The sequence below is a fragment of the Bos grunniens genome, chromosome 14 (assembly GCF_055505025.1).
Source record: "Bos grunniens cultivar Pamir isolate PY7600 chromosome 14, Bosgru_T2T1.0, whole genome shotgun sequence".
NCBI lineage: Eukaryota > Metazoa > Chordata > Mammalia > Artiodactyla > Bovidae > Bos > Bos grunniens.
In genome coordinates, this window is record NC_141178.1 from 69,442,530 (window position 1) to 69,462,756 (window position 20,227).

General features: G+C 43.1%; 1 protein-coding gene across 39 annotated transcripts in view; it reads right to left on the reverse strand.

Moving 5' to 3' along the window:
- Nucleotides 1-20,227, reverse strand: part of LOC147359629 (uncharacterized) — a 675,420-nt gene that overhangs the window by 556,112 nt on the left and 99,081 nt on the right. For 2 of the 39 annotated variants that reach the window (XR_015140997.1, XR_015141002.1), the window contains 2 exons: nucleotides 9,384-9,508; nucleotides 1,969-7,837 (listed from right to left, as the gene is read on the reverse strand). The exons of 35 other annotated variants lie outside the window; for them this stretch is intronic. The gene's annotated coding sequence lies outside the window, so the exon portion shown is untranslated. Of the gene's footprint in view, nucleotides 1-1,968; nucleotides 7,838-9,383; nucleotides 9,509-20,227 lie in introns of those variants that run through there. 2 more of the 39 variants (XR_015141003.1, XM_086337320.1) reach the window with 1 other exon arrangement.

The following is a 20,227-nucleotide window of genomic DNA, read 5'->3' on the forward strand; positions in this document are numbered from 1 at the left end:
CCACTCCCAAAGAAGGGCAATGCATGTTCTAACTATGTACAATTGTTTTCATTTCACATGCTAGCAAAGTAATGCTCAAAATTCTCCAAGCCAGGCTTCAACAAGAACTTCCAGATGTTCAAAGTGGATTTAGAAAAGGCAAGAGAGCCAAAGATCAAATTGCCAACATCTGTTGGATCATCGGAAAAGCAAGAGAATCCCAGAAAAACATCTACTTCTGCTTCACTGACTATGCCAAAGCCTTTGACTATGTGGATCACAACAAACTGTGGAAAATTCTTAAAGAGATGGGACTGCCAGACCACCTGACCTGCCTCCTGAGAAATCTGTATGCAGGTCAAGAAGCAACAATTAGAACTGGACATGGAACAACAGACTGGTTCCAAATTGGGAAAGGAGTATGTCAAGGCTGCATGATTTCACCCTCCTTATTTACCTTATATGCAGAGTACATCACGTGAAATGCTGGGCTGGATGAAGCACAGCTAGAGTCAAGATTTCTGGGAGAAATATCAATAACCTCAGATATGCAGATGATACAACCCTTATGGCAGAAAGTGAAGAGGATCCTCTTGATGAAGGTGAATGAGGAGGATGAAAATGAAAATGCTGTCTTAAAACTCAAAATTCAAAAAACTAAGATCATAATATCTGGTTCCATCACTTCATGGCAAATAGATGGTGAAACAATGGAAACAGTGATAGATTCTATTTTCTTGGGCTCCAAAATCACCTCACATGGTGACTGCAGCCACAAACTTAAAAGACATTTGCTCCATGGAAAAAAGCTATGACAAACTTGGACAGCATATTCAAAAGCAGAGACATTACTTTGCTAACAAAGCTCTGTCTAGTCAAAACTATGGTTTTTCCAGTAGTCATGTATGGATGCGAGAGTTGGACCATAAAGAAGGCTGAACCACTGAAAAATTGATACTTTTGAACTGTGGTGTGTTGGAGAAGACTCTCGAGTCCCTTGGACTGCAAGGTGGTCAAACCAGTCAATCCTAAAGGAAATCAATCCTGCATATTCATTAGAAAGACTGATGTGAAACTGAAGCTCCAATATTTAACCACTGATATGAAGAGCCAACTCATTGGAAAAGACCCTGATGCTGGGCAAGATTCAAGGCAGGAGAAGGGGATGACAGAGGACGAGATGGTTGGAGAGAATTTCTGATTCAATGGACATGAGTTGGAGCAAGCTCTGGGAAATGGGAAGGACTGTGAAGCCTGGCACGCTGCAGTCCATAGGGGCCCAAATAGTTACATGACTGAGTGACCGAACAGCTACAGAAGCAGGCCCTGAGCAGAGAAGCAACAGCATGTGGTTTATTTTAGAGGGGTCAGAGATGCTGGCAGGGTAACCAGGTGACACGGGAGGAGGACGGCAAAGAGGGGTTTGGTACATACTCAGTAACCACAGAGAACAACCAGAGTATCATTCCTCCAGAAACACACGGGAAGTTGTGAACAATGCCTGCCCCAGAAATATTCCAGCCAAGGCCTGAGGAGGCTGGGCTACTTACCCAACACCCAGCAGCTATTGGTTAGGCCCTCCATCGTCAGTTGCTTAGTCATGCCTGACTCTTTGTGACCCCATGGACTGTAGCCTTCCAGGCCCCCAGAATACTGGGGTGCGTTGCCATTTCCTTCTCCAGGAGATCTTCCTGAGTCAGGAATCAAACCCAGGTCTCCTGCATTTCAGGCAGATTTTTTACCATCTGAGACACCAGGGAAGCCCAGACCCTCCATTACCAGATATCATTTCCTGGTCAGGGCTCCAATAGCCTAAGGACAGATTCAAATGAACAATTATTTCAACAAATAATAACGTTTTAATTTTACTCAATGCCATCTCAAGAACACAGATGTACAGGCACACATATACCTTTATAAAATAAACACATGTTAAGTATCCATTTTATATTGATATAGTTTATAAATGTATATATATACTCACATAACTTAGTATTGAAATACCTTTATTACATATGGGTACACATATGCATACATAATATACATATACATGCACATATATATATTATATCCATTTTATACATACAAGGAAATTGAAGAGTAGTGAGGTAGTATGTGAAGAAAAAGAACACAGTCTTTAGCACTAGACAGATTGAGATTTAAACCCTATCTTGGACTGAAACTAGCAGAGTGACCCTGGAGAAGTTATTTAACCACAGACGTGCCTATAATTTGAGGATTATAATGCCCCTTTCCTTGGGTATGTAGGAGGACTAAATAAAGTAATGTTGTGATAATAACAGCTACCATTTGGGGGAATCTACCCTATACCTGGCATTGTGCTAAACACTTAATGTATGTTACTGCATTTCATTGTCTCAGTCTTATGTGACTAGTTTAATATTACACTTCCATAAGGACCAAGAGAATTGAGCAAAGGCTTGTAAACTGCATACAACACTGTTAGCACAATGGTCTTATAAATCCAGAGGCTGAGGAAGAAGCACTGCCCAGGAGGAGGAAGACAAAGAGGTTGGGGGTGGGGTGAATGTGACACTCCTCTTTCCACACCCCTGCAGAAGAAGCTGCCCTGCAGAGTCAACTGCTTGACATATTGCACCTTTTAAACACCTTTAAAAGTAAACACCTTTACTACTCCCGTAAATCAGGCTGTCTAACAGTACAATATTTATTTCCTAAAAGAAAAAGATTTGATTTAGCTATTTACTTACAGGGCAAGAGTAATGTGCGTGTGTGTTCAGTCATGTCCAACTCTTCACAACCCCAAGGACTGTAGCTCACCAGGCTCCTCTGTCCATGGAATTTTTCAGGCAAACTGCAGTGGGTTGCCATTCCCTACTCCAGGGGATCTTCCTGACTCAGGGATCGAAACTGTGTCTCTTGTGTCTTCTGCATCACTAAGTGGATTCTTTACTGAGGCACCTGGAATTGATGCTTTTGAACTGTTGTGTTGAAGACTCTTGGGAGTCCCTTGGACTGCAAGGAGATCAAACCTGTCAATTCTAAAGGAAAGCAGTCCTGAATATTCATTGGAAGGACTGATGCTGAAGCTGAAGCTCCAATACTTTGGCCACCTGATGCAAAGAACTGACTCAGTGGAAAAGACCCTGATGCTGGAAAAGATTGAAGGCAGGAGAAGAAAGGGAAGACAAAGGATGAGATGGTTGGATGGTATCACCAACTCAATGGACATGAGTTTGGGCAGGATCCAGGAGTTGGTGATAGACAGGGAAGCCTGGCGTGCTGCAGTCCATGGGGTTGTAAAGAGTTGGACACGACTGAGCAACTGAACTGAACTAAGATACCTGAGAAGCCCCAAGAGTAACTTCATCATGGTCTAAATATACATTTATAAGTAAAGGCAGAAAATCAATGAGCAGGGTAACAGAGGTGACAGACCCTGTGCACTGTGCTGTGTGAGTGAGTGAGCACCACCATCTGACTTTTCCTGGCCCCTGAAATCCATGGTTATTTGTGAGGGCTACACCTCGAAATGAACTCCAATGGACAAGCATGCAGAAATGGAAAAGCCATACTGGCTTTGTTCCTGGCCCTTGAACCCATGCAACACAGTTCTGGCATTTGCTGTCCCTCCACCTGGAACAGCTTTCCCCCAGGGAGCCATGTGACCCACTCCCTGACTACATCCGTTTCTGTGATCAAATGTGCATCCTGAGACCCTTCCAGCACCTTATCCAAAACAATGTCCTCCCGACCGGCAAGCTCTCTCCCCAGTCCTGCTGCATCTGTCCTTTGTGGCATTTAGCACTACATGACACTTCAAATGTCACTGAATTCCTTTACTGTTGCTGTTAAGTCACTGTCATAATCAACTCTTCTGACCCTACAGACTGTAGCCCACTGGGCTCCCCTCCTCCAGGGGATCTTCCCAACCCAGGGACGGAACCTGTGTGTCTTACATCTCCTGCACTGGCAGGCGGGTTCTTCACCACTAGCCCCACCTGGGAAACCAACCAAAGTTTGAATCCACTAATTTTAAACTGCTCATCCTATGGTGACCTCATGCTACACTAGGACTGAGTGAGCACCACGGTTCCCATTCAAAAGATAGAGAAGCTCTGGTTCAGAGAAGTTAAAGGGCTTGCCCAAGGTCATGCAGCCATTTAGTTGTTGGGGGGACAGGTGGCTGAGGTTAGAACACAAAAATCTGGATTTGAATCTAGCGAATGTTTTCATTAGGCGCAAAATAGGAAACTGATTCCCTGCACATCACCACCAGCTGCCACAACACCCTCGTGATCACAGAAGACAGTGATCACCCACCAGTGGTTCTCCTTCCGCTGGACCAGGGCGGGCATTCCAGTCAGCCTCCGTCAGGCAATAGATGTTCAAAGAGATTAACCTGCCTCCCCGCCTTCTATCATACTGCCTCTTTTGTTTTCTCCTGGCCACCTGGCCACAAGATGGAGACGACACATGGCTTAAGTTCTAGAAAGGGTCTTTAGCGATGACTTACTGAAAAGTTTACCAGTTGCTTGGCACTATTTCACAATATGTACAAGTATATTACTGTCATTGTGACATATTGTGCTGGAATGAATTGTGTATTTTATACACATACACACACAGAGTCATAAAGTAGGATTATAAATTATGTGTAAGAACAGGAGTATATGCCTTAAAATATTTATTTCATTGCCATTACAGACGCAGCTCATATTTATACTTTATAGAAACTAGAAAGAATGAATCTAATCTTTGATACTAGAGGATTACATGTTTCAGAAGGTCCTAAATCTTTTGTGCCTGCAGTATCAGATTAAGGAAACTGGTCTTGATAATGCATGTGTTTTATTTGTTTTGCACAGGCCAAGACCAGAGAACTGTCTTTCTTTTAAGAAGTATATCCATGGAATTTGATTTATACCCAAGCAATAATTGTGATGCATGATTATTTTGCAAATAGGTGGTCCTGGTAGAATTTCTTCATACCTGATTTCTCAGTAACTACCTGGGGTTCTAATTAAAATTCGCTCTTGGTATATGTAATAGCATCTGATAATGTTATCCTTACCTCATTATGTAATAATTACATCTGTGGCTTTTGGTTTTGTTTTTAATTAGCTTCCACAATCCTCTCACAAATGACATGGGGCAACCAACACAGTTCACTTTCTATGATATAAAAAAGCATAAAGGACATAAAAAGCATCCAGAGTTAATTAGGACACCATGAGGCAAATGTCAATGGCTTGAGATGGATAGACTGGGTTGTATTTTATGCATTCTGCTCTCTTACACATCAGTTCCTATGACAGGGCTGTGCCCATGGCAGAGGAAACCTCGTGGATATTTTCAAAGGCAGACACCCGCTTCAAGTGGTGCCACTGCATGCTGCTGACTTCATGGCCTTTAGTCTTGTTTCATTTACTTCACATCAGAGCCTTGCACCACACTCGCTGTGGAAGTCTGGAAAGCCTGGAGGGGTTGGCACATGGTGATAGGCAGTATCAGAGAAAGAACCAGAGGAATAGGAAGTGGGGCTTAACCCAGGCCCCGTGGCCCATTTGAGGGGGAGTAAGGATGGAGGGCTGCCGTCACGTCTAAACTCATCTCACCCCTTGGACTAGGTCTGTGCAAGAGAAAGATTTAAAGTCACTTGCTTCAGATTTAAAATGTCACATCACTTTATATGAAAAAGCTGGGGAGGCCAAATGACATCTGGGCTACAGCAATTTTATATTCAAAATAAAAACTCAGCAGGCATCTGTTGAGAACATGAGGCTCTGTGCCAGGGGATTGTTCTTGAGCGGAACATAATAATGCCTTAGTTGTGGATAATAACTATCTTGTTTCCTAACTAATTTGCTAATTCAGTTTTACCTCCTGGGCTTGAGACCTGTCACATCCCTGTTTAAGAACCTTCAGTGGCTCTTTTCTACTATCTAGGAGATCAATGCTAAGTGCCTAGACTGGCATCAAAGACTTCCAGAGAGGTCCCCCAAATATACATCTTGCTGGGCTCTCTAGTGTTCCTCTTAAAGAACATTCCATTCCAATCTTTCTGGTGCCAAAAGTCAAGCTTTATACATTTCTACTTCTGTGCCTTTCTCTCTCTCCCCTCTGCTCTCCACATCCTACCCACACAAACATGAAGCCTTAGCATTCACTTCATACTCTTATTTCTTCTATATAAGCCTGACAAAGCCTATATAACCTTTGCACTGCAAGCCCCATGTGTCACTATCTTGAGTGTACAAAGACTCTGTGACTTCATACATGAAAGACCTACTTAGGAGCAATGGCGAGCTGAGGGCTAAATCGTGGTTTTCTGAGTCAGAAAACCATCACCCCACTCTCCACGTCCATACCTGGCTGCCTGTGTTCATGTGTGAGAAATATATAGGCCCACATGCTGCAGTCTCACTCACCGTGATGACCCAGTTAGATATTCTAAGACAGTTTACACAGCAAACAGTTCTGAGTACTGGTCAAGTGAGGAACCTCAGGGAGAAGTTTATATGAACCATCTCACGGGGACACTCACAGCACCTTGTGAGGTTAGGGTTAGGTAGGTTGGGGTTATGTATATCCTCAAGAAGGTAGGTAATTCAGGCTCAGTGAGGTTAAATGACTCGTCAGAGGTCACATAGCTAGAATGAACCTGGCAGGGCACATGTATTATTTCACATCCCTAGCAATTACTAGTAAGGGACCCTCTCCCCTAGTCACTGAAGACCATTCCTACAAGGTCACGGCTCTGGGAAAGTCTCCCAAAAGCTTGCGTGGCTCCAGTTCGGCAGTGTCCTGCCAAAAGTCAGAGATTCAGAACAATTAGGAAGTTCGTGCATTCTCATTCACAGGTTGGACTATATGGCTTCAAGTCAAATTTACTGGAAGGATGATGACCAACAGATTGTCTCGTTCAGAATACCACTCTTTTCCTTACATTTTGTCTTCCCAAGGAAGGGAAGGCTTAAGGACAACTGCAAGCATGATGTCCTTGCAGGCTTCACACATCTATCAGACTGAATGGCCATCTTCATCCTCATTTGCAGAGCTCTCTGTCACTTAGAAGAACAACATTAACACTAAGTCATGTGATTCTCACAAAGACATTGTCAGATAGGAGAGAACATCGGTGTTAACGATTTTCAGTGTTCCCAATCATAGGTAGGGAAATAGAAGCTTTGAATGATGGAAATTATCCATGAGCTTGTAGACAAAAAGAAAGGGTATAGACAGAGTTGTCTTTCTTCATCAGATTAGCAGTTACATGATATTCATTTTGTTCTCATTCATTGAGCTGTGTATTCTGCTTTGTGCAATTTTACATATGTAGCACACTTGCAACAAAGAAAGGTTAAAGATGGGTATAAAAGGACATAATTAATTTAACTGAATCTCAAGACCATATATATTTCACACACACATTTCAAAATATACATATTTCAGACACACACACATACTATTCTTTGTCATCTTTGTCAGAGCTGTGTAGTATTCCATTTTATAGATTTACAGTAGTTTACTTCACAGTATCTTCCTGACTGAATTCGCCGCTAGTCTTTGGTGTTAACTTTACATACTACAAAACAATCCAAGTACACGTTCATCTGTGCATATGCGTGGGTAAAATACCTTATTTAAAATATTAGTCCTTCAAGAGGACCCTGGGGTCTGGCCCCTCTCCTTCAGACCAGGTCTTACAAACGGGGTGGAAAGCTCCTCCTCCCTTCTATAAAAATACTTTCTGTACTGATAGCGGTCAGTGTTCTCTTTCCTCTTGTGATCCCAGGGAGGCCAGAAAGCAAAGGCATGCATCCTCTCTTCCACACTGTGTCTCGATTTCTGAAGAATAAATGATGAGGGAATTCTTGCAGTTCAAAAAATAAAAATTAAATATTAGTCCTTGACCAAGCATTTGTATTAAATTTGATAGTTACTGTCAAATCGCCCTCCAAAAATCTGTATCTGTTCTTGATAAAAATTCTTATTTCTTCACACCTCACCAATATGATGATAATCAAACTGACAAACCAATCCAACCTGGACAAACTCCTCATTGGTGTTGTAATGTTCATTTCTTTACTTATACATGATGCTGAGCATTTTTCCATATGCTAATAAGCCAATTTTTTTTTTTAATCACTCAGCTTACTCATGTTTCTTTTGACCAAATGATCTCTTACTAATTTGTAATAGCTCTTTATGCAGGAGACCTGGGTTCAATCCTTAGGTCGGGAAGATCCCCTGGAGAAGGGAAAAGCTACCCACTCCAGTATTCTGGCCTACAAAATTCTATAGACTGTATGTCCATGGGGTTTCAAAGAGTTGGACACGATTGAGCAACTTTCACTTTCACTTTATCTGTTGAGAAAAACAGTCTTTTAAGTGTCATTCATTACACTTTTTCTCCTGGACCGAAATGTTATAATTTTATGTAGCCAATTTTTTCAGTCTTTTCTCTTAGAAGGAAAAGTGAAAGTGAAGTCGCTCAGTCGTGTCCAACTCTTTGCGACCCTGTGGACTGTAGCCCACCAGGCTCCTCCGTCCATGGGATTCTCCAGGCAAGAATACTGGAGTGGGTTGCCATTTCCTTCTCCAGTGGATCTTCTAGACCCAGGGATCAAACTTAGGTCTCCTGCATTGCAGGCAGACACTTTAACCTCTGAGCCACCAGCGGGTTTTACAACTTGTTTGGGATGAAATTCTCCATTCCAAGATTGCTTAAGGACATATTTTCTCTAATGCTGCATTCTTAAGGGGATTTGCCTAATAAGATTTTCCTGTCTCTGGGCAACTGAATGTTGTCAACAATATTCAGGTATGGTCCTAACCAGTTGAATTTCATACCTAAAGGGTTCTTTAATGTGAGCTTCTACAAAGACGATCAAAAGATATAACTGAACACGACTATTGCCACTATATAATATGGTAAATAGGGTTTACTGAACAATGGACTAAATTTTTATATTGTACAACAGACTACAGATACTGTTTGGTGGGTTTCTGCTACCCAACCATCATTCCTCATCACGAAGGAAATGAAAATAGTTAGCCAGACATAGTCTAAGCTCTCATCTAATTTCTCTTCCTTTTGCCTTTTCTCAGTTATTTTTTAAATTGAGATATAATTGACAAACAATATTGTGTAAGTTTAAGATGCACAACAAGTTGATCTGAAACATTTACTTATGCAATGTGATTATCACACTAATCATAGTAGCTAACACCTCCAACATGTCACAAATTATCAATTCTTAAATTCTTTAAATTAAATGTCACACCTCTCAGCTGATCTAGTCTGAAATGCTTCTTCATGTGTTGAGATCTCTATTACTTCTGTGGAGTTGGCAGGTTGAGTCTCAGTTACTACTGTGCAAAAGGGTCAAAGTTCACTCAACATACAGAGGCTTTACCTCAAGTATTCCAAGGAAGCTTGCTTCTTTCAGCAGAATATGAAACATCTGTGCAGCTAGTAAGTGATTATCCTGAGATGTTTCCATTTGCTGTCACTCCTTCACCACCTTGCCCTCTGCTGTCTCTGGTTTGGGGAAGAGAAAAAACAGTCTCTAGCAGTCGTAAGACCAGCCACTGCTGTTAGAGCCTATACACAAACTACTACCTCACTATTTCTTACACTACTTACAGAAGAGAAAACAGAGGCCCTCAGAGTGATTTGCCCACCATGCAAGGCCAGAGAGACATACAGGTAGGAACTAAATCTAGGTCAAACTGCAGATTGACCTCTTAAGTATCACACAAGATACCCATGTGAGAAATTAAAAGGTATCACAGGACCTCAATGGAGAGGCAAAGAAAGAATACCTTTGCCTGAAGAGATCCACAAAAAAGCAGACCTTTGGGAAGAGTCTCAGTAATACCAGGTGCCCCCTCTCCCCAGGTTTAGCACAACAATAGTCCTTTACAAAGAATATCCTACACCCGCTCATTGGAACAAACAGGGCTCCCAGGGACTCCCCTTTCCCTTGCTGGCTTGTTCTCTGATAGTTGCAGATGGCAGCGTGGCTGGCTGACTTTTTGTCTAGACAGAACCGACTCCCCACAGCTCACATAATCCCTCAGATGCTGCCAGGCCACCTCCACCTCCTCTCTTCCCTCCTCCTCACTATTCAGTATTCTCCGGGCTGCTGCCATCCTGTGGAAAGGAACACATCAAAGCCAGATGGAGTCATTCTTTCTGGGCGCTCGTGTCCTTTCTCTCTTCTCTTTTTCCTGGAACATTAATATTAATAGCTTGTTTCTTTGCAGCTGCTTTCTTCTCCAACCTCAAGGGACCGGAACCTTTTCTTGGACTTTGTGACAGACGGAGGAGGCCTCATTTGAAGGCGAGGAGAGACGCACTGGGGGAGCACAGGCGCGGATGCTGTCTCTGATGTAATCCCGGGCCGCCCAGTGCAAGCATGTGACGTTGCTCCACTGCCAGCCCAGTCCAGCCAAATATTCTGTGTAATATGTGTCCCTTCAGAGGAAGAGAAAGAGATCTGCAAACAATCTAGCCAAAGGCCAGTGAAATCATCCCTGATCAATAATCAGTGGTTCTGCCGCCAGACTCTGCACTAGTATCTCATCTCATATAATCACCATAATTCTACCAGCTTAATATTGGTATCCTCCTTTAATAGACAGGGAAACTCAGGCTCAGAGAGAGGCAGCCAGTTGCCTACATCTCACACAGCTTGGGAGGTTGAAAGTTAAAACTCAAATCTCCTTCTAACTAATTTCCCATATATTTCTTTTTGTCTCTGTTTTCTGAGAGTTCAGCCTGCTGCTTTTGTGCTCGGTGGACCCCATAACATCAGCACTTGAGAGCTGACACGATAAGACCAGACTTTGTGGGTCTGACTTCTCCCCTCTCACGCCCACTCCAGTCAAATCTGACATGGTCTCTGAGGTTCATGGAAGCTCTGGAATGGAGACTCGTGAAGCCAGAAGGTGTTGGCCAGATCTGTGCTCACCGGCCCTCAGAGAATGGTCGATTCCCCCACTGCGCTTTCCCATGGTGGGCTGGAGGGCAGCTGCACATCCAGAATAAGAGGAGATGTTCCAGGCTGACTGGGGTGAATCCCAAAACATCAGCGGCCATCTTGGCAAGGGGAAAGCTGACAGTGCTCCAACTTCAAGCTCATGGACACAAGATACGAAAGTGACAAAAGACACCACACTCTGTAGTTTTAACTTTCAATGCATTCTCAGGACATTCAAAGTCGAAAATGGTCAAAATATCTGGAAATTTCATGATTTACAAGGCTTTGTGTGATATGGCTTTGGTGGGCTTTTACAGTCTCACCGTGAACAACTCTTTCTGACTCTCAGCTCTGATCAAGGCAGCCTCCTTTTGATTCCTCAAATACAACAGATTCCTCCCTGACTGATGGCTTTCCAGGCTCAGGGCTGCTCCCCCTGCCATTTATTTGAGTGAGTGAAAGTCACTCAGTCGTGTTCGACTCTTTGCAACCCCATGGCCTATATAGTCCATGGAGTTCTCCAGGTCAGAACACTGGAGTGGGTTGCCATTCCCCTTCTCCAGGGGATCTTCCCAACCCAGAGATCGAACCCAGGTCTCCTGCATTGCAGGTGATTCTTTACCAGCTGAGCCACAAGGGAAGCCCAAGAATACTGGACTTATCTCTACTAGTCTTTTGGGTTGGGAACAGCAACCCACTCCAGTATTCTGGCCTGGAGAATTCCATGGACTGTATGAGGTCTCAGAGAGTTAGATACAACTGAGCAACTTTCACTTTCACTACTTATCTTTTGAGCTTCTTTGTTCTGCCATGTCAGATTAGGTGAGTTCATCAGACTGGGCAGCCACGGGGCACTAATTTATATAGGCCGTTCAAACATCAACAGTGCATTTTCCTATGAAGAGCCAGATAGTAAATATTTTCAGCTCTATGGGTCGTATAGTTTCTGGTGCATCTACTCAATCCTGCTGCTGTAGTGTGAAAGCCAGTACAGATAATACATAAACGAACAGGTGTAGCTGTGGGTTCCAAAACAACCTTTTTCACCAAAACAGGTGGCAGGCTGGATTTGACCTGTGGGCCATAGTTTGCTGACCTTTCCTCTAGGACATCACTGAAATATAGAACTTTGGAAGCAATTAACTCAGGCTTACACAGTAAACTAACAAAACACACAAACCAATCTTAATTTCAGAAATGTTAATCATACGTTGAGTATAAACTGAAGCAAATATTTCTTGCTGGGCTGAGCCCACCTGTGATGCATATTTTTTAAGAGATGCAAGCTAAGACAGGGCACAGCCAAATAAATTAATCAATTTTTTAGAGAGGGGGGGACCTTCCGAGTAGTGTAGTGGCTAAGACCCCTTGCTCTCAATACAGGAGACCTGGATTTAGACCCTGGTCAGGGAATTGAACCCCACATGCCACAACTAAGAGTTGAAATGTCACAACAAAGATCACACAAGACCCAGCTAAGACAGGGTGCTGCCCAATAAATAAATACATGTTACAAAAAAGATGCATATTATCAGCAGTCAGCTGAGATCTGGACTCCTAATTCATGGAGTGAAATGGGAGCAAATTATTTTCATATACACATATTGGATCATTTAACATGTTTCACAAGATGCTGTCTCAGGAAATTGCAAAAGAAAACTTAAGCGAGAATAAGAACTATGGAAATGTAGAAAACATTTTGCTTAAAGTATGCAAGACTATCAATTCTGCTTGTCAGTGGAAGTGAATTAATGGATGGAACTATTTTGGTATACAATTTTAATTAATCTAGCATAAGTTTCTTGGAAGTCTGGCTACAGGCAAGCCACAGGTTCCATGGCTGTGCCCTCTGTTTGTTCCACCCACCTCTCTCAGGCAAGCCAAATTACAGGCTCTGCTGCTATCAGTTTTATTTTTGGATACACAGACCTCCCACCAGCTTCCAGTGTCTGCTGGAGTCTAGCAAGAGGCAGACAGAGGAAGTTTTCTTCATGCTTCAGCCATTACTGGGACACTTACTATGGGTCAGGGGACACAGGTGAATTAAACACTGAGTCTACCGATCAGGATCTCCCTGATCAGGTAAGTAGGCAGGTAACACTCACACATGGAATGCAATTCAAAGGACTCAAAATGACGCGCAGCACTGAAGAATGCAGCCACATACGAGGACCACCTACGCCGTGTAGTGCTGAACCGTGTGCATCCTTGTAGTCAGCTTGCAGCCGGAGCCTTGGGCTGTCTGGACACTGGCAGAGGTTACATAGGGGCATTGTTGTTGTTGTTACTGTTGAGTCACTAAGCCGTGTCTGATTCTTTTGCTATCCTGTGGACTGTAGTCCCGCCAGGCTCCTCTGTCCATGGGACTTCCCAGGCAAAATACTGGAGTGGGTTGCTATTTTCTTCTCCAGGGGATCTTCCGCACCCAGGGACCAAACTCGAACCTGCATCGCCTTCTTGGCAGGCAGATTCTTTACCACTGAGCAATGGGGGAAGCCAATACTGGGGCGCTGGAAGACATCAAGGGCTAAGAGTAAGGGTACTGTTGGAGAACACGGGTGACCAGAGCAAAAGACAAATGTGTTTAGATTTTGCATGAGGTCAGGTTCCCCCAGACTCTCCCAAAAATGCCCATTAGATCAGTTGGTTAATTGAGTTATAACTCTTCACTGGCCCATGGGTTATAGATGGGGTGGCACTGCCAGGAACAGAATGCTTTCCTTTAATTCTTGCCTCTTTTCTACCTCCCTTAATAATTAGCGTGATTTCCAACCACCCACCTCCCACCACCAAATATCTCACTCAGTTATAGCAAGATAATTGCTGAGAGTCCCTAGCAGTGTCATATGGGGGCCCCATAGATGTAGCAAGAACTAAAAGGAGAAAGCCATTAGGTTGTGTGAGATGCTTGGAAGCATTCTGTAACCTTCCCAGCTATGGTAGAAGAAGAAATGGTGCACCCAGAATGCAGATGTTAGGACTGGGTCACCAGCCTAAACAAAGATGGAAGACAGACTTGTACTCCTCCGACCTGGTGGATCTGTCACTCTGCAAAAGCTGCTAGCGACAGATCTGAGATCATCTCACAAAGCACATTGATAAATCCATGCCTGTCTACCACATTAATACGTACTCTCACTCACATACATATCCTGAAAAGATCTTTAGTAAAATGGACATGGAACAATGGACTGGTTCCAAATTGGGAAAGGAGTATGTCAAGGCTGTATATTGTCACCCTGCTTATTTACTTCAATGCAGAATACATCATGTAAAACGCTGGGCTGGATGAAGCACAAGCTGGAATCAAGATTGCTGGGAGAAATATCAATAACCTCAGATATGAAGATGACACCATCCTTATGGCAGAAAGTGAAGAGGAACTAAAGAGCCTCTTGATGAAAGTGAAAGAGGAGAGTTAAAAAGCTGGCTAAAAACATAACATTCAGAAAAACTCAGATCATGGCATCTGGTCCCATCACTTCATGGCAAATAGATGGGGAAACAATGGAAACAGTGGCAGACTTTATTTTCTTGGGCTCCAAAATCACTGCAGATGTTAACTGCAGCCATTAAATTAAATGATGCTTGCTCCTTGGAAGAAAAGCTATGACCAACCTAGAGAGCAAGTTAAAAAGCAGAGACATTACTTTACCAGCAAAAGTCCCCCTAGTCAAGCTATGATTTTTCCAGTAGTTTTGTATGGATGTGAGAGTTGGACCATAAAGAAAGCTGAGCGCCAAAGAACTGATGGTTTTGAACTGTTGGACAAGACTCTTGAAAGTCCCTTGGATTGCATGGAGATCCAACAAGTCAATCCTAAAGGAAATCAATCCTGAATATTCATTGGAAGGACTGATGATGAAGCTGAAGCTGTAATACTTTGACCACCTGATACGAGGAGCTGATTCACTAGAAAAGACCCTGATGCTTGGAAAGATTGAAGGCAGGAGGAGAAGGGGACGACAGAGGATGAAGTGGTTGGATGGCATCTCTGACGCGATGGATGTGAGTTTGAGCAAGCTCCAGGAGTTGGTGATGCACAGGGAGGCCTGCAGTGCTGCAGTTCATGGGGTTGCAAAGAGTGGGACATGACTGAGCAACCGAACTGAATTGAACTACTAAAATGGAATGACTTTTTTCTAAGTCAGTTTCTTCCTACCTCCAATAAATACATTTGTAAGCATACCAAATTATTAGCTTGTGTGGGGCAACTATACTTTTGAGTCCCTCTGATACATTTTCTCATTGCTTATCTTATACTTCTTTTTCATAGAACTTTTCAAAATTTCAATTAGTTAATGTTTTGCTAACTCTTTTCTTTATTGTCTCTCTCCTGATTGTGTACCACATGAGGACAGGGAACGTGTTGGTTGTATTGTTTAGCTTCCTTCAACATTCGTCTGCTAAGGGGTTTTCCTGATGACTCAGTGGTAAAGAATCCACCTGCTCAATGCAGGAGATATGGGTGCGACCCCTGGTCCAGAAAGACCCCACATGCTGTGGAGCAACTAAGCTCGTGTGCCACAACTATCGACCCTGTGCTCTAGAGCCCACGTGCGGCAACTACTGAAACCGTGTTCCACGACTACTGAACCTGCGCGCCCTAGACCCCACGCTCTGCAACAAGAGAAGTCATCTCAGTGAGAAGTACGCGCACCGCAACTAAAGAGTAGCCCTCACCAGCCACAGCTAGAGAAAAGCCCAAACAGTAAAAAAAAGACTCAGCACAGCCAAAAAAAAAAAAAATTCCATCTGCCGAATGAACAAACGGATGAAGTGGACACTCCATGGACTTATTTATCACACCTTTCATGGGCAAGCCTCCATTGGGATTGATAGTCTCTGGCTGTAGACACAAACCTGTCAGTATCGGATGCTCCATCTAGAAAGCCCCTCCCTGACATGGGGTGGAACCATCCCCACCGATCCTTGTGGTGGGAAAACAGGATGAGAGGACAGAAGGAAAAGGCTGGTTGGGAGGGAAGACACTTGTCCACTTTGCAATCCAGTTATTAATATTCTGTGGAAAAGAAGAAACCTGTTTAATATTCTATGGCAAATAGGAAACCCAGCACAATAACAAACAACTTTCTGCTGGACATTTCAAGTAATCCAGACTCTAATTCTTCTGTTTGAAAACCTGTTTGAGTCCTGGAGTCAGAGAGCCAAGGCTGAGTTACAGTTTGCAATGCCAACATATTTCTGAGATCACTCCAGGAGACCTAATGGGAAAATTCAAATGAGGCCACCTGCTTTATTACATGTCAAAAAGAGCGTCTCCCCTCTTCCCCGGGTGCAATTTATTCTCCTAACCTTACAGCATGGGAAATGGAATTTTTCAATGGATCTTTTTTCCTTCAAAAGTCATCATCTTTACCAAGCCACCAAGCTTTTCATTGAAAATGGATTTAGATAATTTGGAGTTTGGTGTGTCAGATTTCTATTATTATTTTTTTTTCTTTTCAATTTTCTTCTTCTGTTCAGGAAGAGACCCATTCTGCTGTAGTCACGCCCCATTGAACAGAGTCAAACCTGGATATAATTATTTCCTCTGAGGTGAAAGCAGCCTAATATGGAAGAAGCTACTGAAATTGAAATCTCAGAAAACCACCAACCCAAGGCAGGGATATTTTTATAATGATGCATTCTCCCAAGAGGCAGGTTATTAAAATGTCAATTCTATATGTGTGTGTATGTATGTATATATATATATACACATACATGTATTCACATACATATGTTCACACATATATGCTTATGTGCATATAAATACATATATAGTTTTATATATATGCATATATGTATATAGTCTTCAGGAGGCAGATACACAGTGATTAGTATAGACAGCAGAATCACTTACATCTAATTACAATGGAAAGAGAAGTCATCTTTATAAACTGTCATATATTTAATTAAGAAAACTTAGCATTTGGATGCATGGCTACCAGTTGGTAATGAGGTGAAGAAGAGCAAGTTTCAAGAAAACTGGGACAAGTTCTAAATGTACACTCTGCACCACACTCAACTAACCAAAAACAGACCCTCTAACTGGAGCAGCCATGTACTAAGTTAAAACTCAGGCTCCATCAGGTTTCTCTTCTTGTTATAGAACCACTGGAAGGACTTCCCTCATGGTACAGTGGATAAGGATACTCCTGCCAAAGCAGGAGACATGGGTTCGATCCCTGGGCCGGGAAGATTCCAGATGCCTTAGAGCAACTAAGCCCACACGCCACAACCACTGAGCCCGAGTTCTAGAGCCCGCGCGCTGCGACTGCTGAGTCCACATGTCACTACAACTGAAGCCTGCGCCCCTAGAGCCTGTGGTCCGCAACGAGAGAATCCACTGCAATGAGAAGGCCACGCACCACAATTAGATTCTAGCCCCTACTCGCCGCAACTAGAGAAAGCCTGCAGGCAGCAAAAAGACCCAACACAACCAAGAATAATTTAAAAAGTTATTGAAAAAAAAAATCACTGGGAGCACATCCAGCCACACACCCCGGCTTTAAGAGTTTTCTGTTCTTTAGAAGCGAGCACAGTGGTGTCGTGTGGGCGTGCTGCCCCCTGCTTCCTCTCTAGACACTAAGAGAGACCACTAAGATGTTTAAGGCCTGAATGTGAAGCTCATACAGAAGCTTGATGCTCCACTTGTCTCTCACCAGACAGGATTTCCAGCAAACAACAGTCTGCTCCTGCTACCAGCCTGGCTTGGCTGGTCCCTAGGTGTTTCTGTTGCATGTTTATCTTTTTTGGTTTGTTTGTTTGAGCCCTGATTTGACTTTTACAGAAAATCCACCAAGACAGTTATTTTAGTCCATTCAGACTGCTATAACAGAATTCCACAGACTGGGTGGGTTAGAAACAACAGAAATTTGTCACAGTTCCAGAGGTTGGGAAGTCCAAGATCAAGTGGCCAGCAGATCTGGTGGGAGCCTTCTTACCACAACCTCACATGGCAGAAGGGATGAGAGATCTCTCTGGGTTTCCTCTAATAAAGGCACTATCCCTGCTCATGAGGGCCCTACCTCCATCTCCAAAAATCATCATACTATGGATAAGGTTTCAACATATGCATTAAGCAGGGATACAAACATGCCATCCATAGCTGCTGTTGTTATTTAGTTGCTGAGTCTTGTCTGACTGTTTGTGACCCCATGGGCTGTAGCCCACCAGGCTCCTCTGTCCATGGGATTTCCCAGGCGAGAATACTGGAGTGGGTTGTCATTTCCTCCTTCAGGGGATCTTCCCAGGGATTGAACCTCCATCTCCAGCATTGGCAGGCAGATTCTTTACCACTGAGCCACCTGGGAAATTCGGGGACTCTGAAACTTGTACTTTGTGCTCTGTGTTGCAAAATTTCTTGGCTTAGAGAATGCTAGAGATCGCCAAAGTGAGTGAAATAAGTCAGACAGAGGGGAACTACTGTATGACATTCCTTATATGTGGAATCTTAAGAAAAATATGATACAAATGAACTTACAAAACAGAAAGAGACTCACAGACTTAGAGAATGAGCTTATGGCTGCTAGGGGGAAGGTAGACAGGGGGAAAAGCTAGTTAGGGACATGCACACGCTGCTATATTTAAAATGGATAACCAATGAGGACCTACTGTATAGCACATAGAGCTCTGTTCTGTGTTATGTGGCAGCCTGGATGGGAGGGAAGTTAGGGAGAAAATGGATACATGTGTATGTATGGCTGAGTCCCTCATCACAACATGGTTAATTGGCTATAGTGGTGGTGGTTTAGTGGCTAAGTTGAATCCAACTCTTTGCAACCCCGTGGACTGTAGCCTGCCAGGCTCTTCTGTCCACGGGATTTCCCAGGCAACACTACTGGAGTAGGTTGCCATTTCGTTCTCCAGGGGATCTTCCCAGCCAAGGAATCGAACCTGCATCTCCTGTATTGGCAGGCGGTTTCTTTGCCACTGAGCCACCAGGGAAGCCTTTTATATACAAGTTTCTATAAAAAATCCTGGTGGAAGGATGGGGTGGAGAAGGTGGCCTGTTACAAACAAACAAGAATCATATCTCATCTGTCTTAAGAACCTAAACCCAGCACTGTACCTAGAGCCAACTAACTGTCTGCATGTTCTGCTTCCCCCTGACCTATTATGCTCTGACTTCTGTGCTTTTGTATAAGCTATTCCTTAGACATTGAGCTCTCATTATTCTCTGCCTGTTTTCACCTGATTATGCCTGATTCATCTTTCAGACATGCAATTATAGGTGACCTCCTCCAGGAAGCCCTCATTGGAAATCCCTATACACACATCACCATATTGTCCTTAAGTACCTTTGTCACAGAGCCCTCCATCCTAGAATTTAACACTTGAGTTCAATCTCCTATCATCTCCCACTAGATTGAACATTCCATGAGGATACAAATCCTGTCTTATCCAATAACAAATAACCACAGTACTTCCTTGCTATCATCTGCTCAAAGAAATACCACTGAAGGAATGAATCAACTAATGACTTTAAAAATGAGTAGATGAAATCTCAACTTCTTCTATATTGTTTTGAGATGGTTTACTCCAGTGTTTCAATGCCTTAGGTGCCTTACAAGAGAGGAAGGAATCTATGTCCTTTATTCATCCTCGTGTTTAATTCAGAGTCATCACCCAATTCATCTTCAAATATCCTTCTCTCTGGCCAAAATTTGAATTTATCATTTTTCATTTTATTTCTAAGTTGTTAAAGCTCCCCTTGTTGAGTAGAAGACATTTTCAGAGCTCTCCACTCTAAAGCCTATACATTCCTTACATGCCCATACCACCCCCCCGACACACATACATACATGTGCATACATATTTAAGGACTTTATTTTCTACATTTAAAATGGAAGATGCGGCCATGACTGCTTCTAGAGAGCCTACTGCTTCTGACACTCTGATTTCACAATCCTATAGCTGCTTCATTACCATCTCTTCGACAGTGCTTTTTTTCCCTCCCTTAAATTCCGGAACCTCTGACCAGCTTAACTGTTTCTAAGCAATCTTAAGGAGGATTAATCTTGTCTGGAAGAAGGTGATATGTTAGGTCATTACTCCCTCCTTGGATGTGAAGAAAACTTTTCTTGTCATCATCAAGACTGGCTGAAATTCCACCATTCACTGATTCAGTTTTATGACAGGAATGTGCCAAGTGCTATGCCCAATGTTTTCCCAGAGGCAGGTCCATGAGCGCTAAGGAACCTCTTCTCTTCCTCTCACAGGCCACTTGCTTGCCAGTGATGTAATCTCTGAATAAAACGGGATGTAACCTG